Consider the following 5002-nt stretch of genomic DNA (forward strand, 5'->3'; position numbering starts at 1 on the left):
TATTATTATTATTTGATCTAAGAACTTTATTAGGTGGAGTTTGGACAAGAGAAAACCCTGAAACAGTTGTCCACCTGGTTCATGACAACCGGTATAGAGGAGCCTTTGTTTTGAGACAGGCTTTCACTGAGATGGAAGCAGATCTTTGATTTCTTTATAAGAGAGCTGACTGGCTGAACATCTCTGAGACCTAGTTCAGATTAAAAAAAAAAATGATTGATTAGAAAAGAAAAATCCCTAGAGCAAGACCAGTCCTAAAGCAGAAGCCCCTGCTGTGTGCAGACATATAGGCACCAGACTTATGCTGGTCAGGGGTCATTTCTTCTAGTTCCAGATTAAGATTTTTTGGAAGGGGACCATGACAAATGGCAAAAGACTCATTTTTTTTTTCAAAAACAAGAATAAAGTAATTAGAGAAAGAAAAACAATGGTTCACCGGGAGTGTGATAACTCATGATTCTTCATTGGTACTGACCCGGCACCAAACCACCAGCAGCACACCCAGCAGCCCACTGAGCTGGTGTCATATGGAAGTTCTGAAGGCAGAAGGGGGTGGGGTTGGGGCCTACTTGCCTATAGTAAGCATGTCCAGACCAGGAGAGCGCACTTATATGCTACCCATAGCCACAGGCCAGCTCTTCTAAGTTTCTATCACATTTACAAATACATACATAAATACATTACATACAATAGTGGGTCTGGGAGGCAGGCTTCCCACAGAGGCTCAGCTGACAAAGTTATGGATCTGAATTCTAGGAAGGGCACCAGGTTCCCAGAAATGTGCTCTATGTGTTCTTTCCTGCCCAGAATATATCCTGCCCAAGAGCCCACCCTCTCCTTTTCAGGTTCTAATTTCAGGTTCTAATGTCTAGTAAGGAAAGGTTGCCATAGGTGGCTTTGGAGGCTTGAGACTTGAACTGTGGGGAGCTGGGCTGGCTGCACTGACCAGAGCCACTCTGAGGAGGAAGAGGAAAAAAGGCTATAAAGGCTGGAACAGAACTTCAGGCTCAAACTGGGGAGGCTGTCTCCATCACTGGGCTCACAGGGGCATCCTGCAGTAGGTAGGTGGTGGCGCAGCAGCTGGGAGTGGAGCTGCGGGTGGGTCAGCATGATGTAAGGGAACAGTACAGATGCATAGCCAGGGACTGCTCCAGGAGCCAGAGGTCCAGTGGAGCCCAAGGCAGAAGGCAGGCTGAAAGGTGAAGGAGTCCTTGCGTGAAATCCCTGCTTGTCAAAAAGTTTGTGTTTTGTTGTAAACAGATGCAGGTAAGCCAATGCCTGAAGATACTGCTACTCCTTTGCCAGGCCCAGAACCAGATGACTTGTTTGGTACCTAAGATGACCCACCATACCTACCTTAGTGTACTCTCCTGCTGCTGTCCCCTGGGTCAACACATCATAATCTGTGATGTAAGTATGCTGCTGCCCATATCCTCCGGCCTGCTGAAAAGGGTCCTGGGAGTGTTGAAGGTCACACCGTGCTGCTTTGCTGAAGCTGGAGGGACAAACATAGACAGCCCATACTGGAAGGCACTGGGCACACCTGGGTAGTAGGGGAGGCCGGTATAGCTGTAGCCAGGTGGCAGAGCAGGATTCAAAAGGGGCTGCTGGGCCATGTGTTGGGTCTGAGATTGTCTCCGCTGTGCCTGAACTGGTGTCGTTGGAGGTGCAGGGGATTAGAATCTTTTTGGCCATACATTGTGACATCACCTAAATATGGATTATTAGCTAGATTCCCATCTTGGCTGGCAAAGGCAGTGGGTGCTGTATAGGCAATTCTATAGTAACCCATTGCCAGCTGTGACTGCAGCATCTGGAGCTCATAACCATAGATGGGTATTGATTTTCTAGCACTGGAGGCACCTCTTGAGTCAGTTTTAGGGGTGCTTTGCCTGAGGTCACCAAGGCTATGGCCCTGGTCCTGATGCTAGGTACGCTCACAGTGGTCCCACTCAGGCATAGGCTGCTCACAGTGCTCATGCTCCCAGGCGGACAAGCCCTAAGGATGGGGCACTTGGAGCAGAGGTTGCTGCTGTTGAGAAGGCAGCTGAGGACGCGGTGCTCTCCACACTGGCATAAGTGAGTGGCGTGCTTGTGGAACGCATTGCATGCACAGAGGACAAGCTGTTCTGGTGGCCAGAAAGGGAGCTGCTGAGCTCAGAAAGAGGGCTGCTGGACGGATCACGAGATGAGGTCAAGGACAGCAAAGTGACAGTATGCTGGGACAAAGAGGGCAGAAGTGCAGTACAGGAGGCGGGGCTTGGTAGGGAGCTCACAGAGATGAGGCATCATGTCCTTTAGCAACCAAGCCTGGAGCTGAGTCTGGTGGGCTTGCAGAGCTTTGGTATGCAATCCTGGTATGCACAGAACTCTGGCTGTAAGAAGAAGTTATTATTGGGCTAGTGGAGCTCAAGGATGAGCTGGTTAGAGTGGAGGAGGTAATGTCTGAGGTTGTGTAGGTGCAGCTCTGCACAGCACTGGTCATCCATTGGGAAGGTGGCATTCAAGAGCTCACTTAAAGACTTTGGGTACAAACTGAGAGGATTGAATGTGATTACTATTTTCACTAGCTGAAACTGTTGACCCAAACTCAGAGCCAGATGGCTCTGATCCAAATTCCAAGGCCCCAAACTGAACTTTCAGCCATGTGACATCTGCAGACCCCGGAATTTCCAAAGTGGACATAGGAACCATAAAAGCTGGAGGTATCCGGCCTTTAGGGAGTTTCATGTGTTTGGGCTGTGGTTGATTGGAAGATACAATCTTTTCAACAGGCATGTTAGGAAGTTGCAAATGTCTGTTGCCAGTAGAAGGACCATCTCTAGGTGTTGATTCTCGGTGTTTTGCCTGAGAAGAAAAGGACTCCAAACCAGAAGGAATGCTGATGGCCTGGGTCTGGTGTTGCTGGGGGCGGGGGGGGGGGGCGAGGGGCTCAGCTGGCTGAGAATTGGAAAGAGTACAGGCTGAGATTTGAAGTCCAAATGACTGAGGGCTGAGGGTTTGGGTGCTGAGGGCTTGAGGTTCCAAGCAGCAGTGGTATCTGGGGGATGGGGTTGGGGGTGGGGTCGCACTGTCTTCTGCGGTGCACTTGAAGCAGCAGAAAACAGGCTCAAAACTGGTGGTTTCAACTTGTCCAAAATCTGGGAGTTGGAGATGTTCACCGTTTTTGACTGAGCCAGCTCTCCAAATCATGAGCCAAGGACAGATGACAAACTCTGAGGAGAATGTGAGCTGGCAGAAGTGGAGTTTGAAGTCACTGGTGCCATCTGATTGTTGTGCTGAGAATTTATGAAGAGAAGGGCTTGTCCAAAGCCCTGCTGCTGGGACATTTCAAAGGAGTTGACTTCCGCCGCATGGGTGGGAGGAGCAGGCGTCTGGAGCAAGGCTACCAGATCAATGCTCTGCCCAGGTGTGACATGATTCTCTGCTAGAACAAATGAAGCAGTCACTACTTTTGTTTCAGAAAGATCTTCAGTCCAATCTTCTGCAGTCCACTCTTTCACAGAATTCTTCCAGGCACCTTTAAAGGTCCCGGAGAACTTTTGTTCGGCAGTTCCTGAGATACAATGTGAGGCTTGGCCAGCCCTTCAGGTCCCTCATCTGTATCTGTTCCGAGCAGCTTTCCAAACTACCAACTTTGTACCACAGCCATCTGTAGATTCTGAATAGTCTGCAGGATTGAATGTCCCCATGCTTTGAACAGAGAACCTTCCTGTCCCTCTGCCCCTGCCATGTCCAAATTCTCTGCTTCGGGCCTGCTTGCCTAGCTCGGAAGGCTTATCTCCTTGGCTGCAATCAATTCCACTTCCTTCACCTTTGAAATCTCGGCCTAGGTTGCCACATCTTCCCTTGAGGTTGCTGTTTACCCTGTCCAGGACATGCTTCTCTGTAGCCCGAGCTGCCCCACTTTGGGCGCCAAACTGTAAGGCCCGCTCTGTTCCGCATGTCGGGGTCTAGCAAGAGAGAGAGAGTGGGGCAAAGAATGGAAACAAACCAGAGGATCTGTAGTCAAGTCTCCTTTATTGTCTCCAACACACACACACAACTCCTACTCTACTACACCACACTAGACCACACCACTACAAGGAAATCCTAGGTATTTATAAGCACAAGCAGGGGAACACAGGTAAAAACATTTTACCACATGTACCATGCAGCTAGGGTCACTAAACAGCAAAACAAGCTATGTGGGATAAAACAATATACTTATCAGAGTGTGCTTCAGCTGTTGTAGGCTTTTGAAAAACAAGTCTCTATCAGGGTATATGGTTCCAGATGGCTGCAAAGTTGATCTAGCTTCTTTCTGCTAAAAGTCAGCTCCCAACACTTCTCTCTCTGTTCTCTTCTCTGTTTTCTTTGTTTTCTGAGCTTTTTCTTCCCAAATTTGTCTTCTTCCCTCCTACAGTCTACCATGAAGAGGTGTCAGAATTCCCTTCTAGCAGTATAATGATAGCTTTGTTCACATTGTCCTTACAGTCATGTAGGGCCATGATGCATTCATCCTAATTTCTTCCTGTCACTACCATAAGCTGTTCAACTTTAGCTTCAAAATCTGAATCATTCTTATCAAAGACCACTGGATTAAGGCACATCTGTTCAGCCGTTCCACTTGTTTGTGAGACTGCTTCGTCTGTTGTTGGCATCTGTGTTTTGTCCCAAGTACCTCAGGAATGGTCACTGCTCACAGAAGTCATCATATACAGTATATAAAATGTATGTACAAAATGCAAAATTTCTGTCCGGAAGCAACTATGTCCCTCAGCCAAAAATTCACAAAACCTGGTTTTTCAATGCCTCATCAAAGACTTCCAGATAAGCGCATGTGGATCCTGCCTGGCTACAAAGTGACCTGCACTCTGATGCAGACCCACTGCTGCTCTCCTTGGACTTGGGAACACTGCCTCCACCACAGCCACCTCTGCTCATTATCCGCTGATGTACCTCTAACAAAGTAGCAGCAGCAGCCTGGTTTATAAATTATACATGTGCATAGAGTATCTTG

General features: G+C 48.3%; 1 pseudogene; it reads right to left on the bottom strand.

Moving 5' to 3' along the window:
• Positions 1 to 854: 854 nt before the first annotated feature.
• On the bottom strand, positions 855 to 4697 carry LOC117723724 (ubiquitin-associated protein 2-like; annotated as a pseudogene).
• Positions 4698 to 5002: the final 305 nt, after the last annotated feature.

Source organism: Arvicanthis niloticus, chromosome 19 (assembly GCF_011762505.2).
Source record: "Arvicanthis niloticus isolate mArvNil1 chromosome 19, mArvNil1.pat.X, whole genome shotgun sequence".
Classification (NCBI taxonomy): Eukaryota; Metazoa; Chordata; class Mammalia; order Rodentia; family Muridae; genus Arvicanthis; species Arvicanthis niloticus.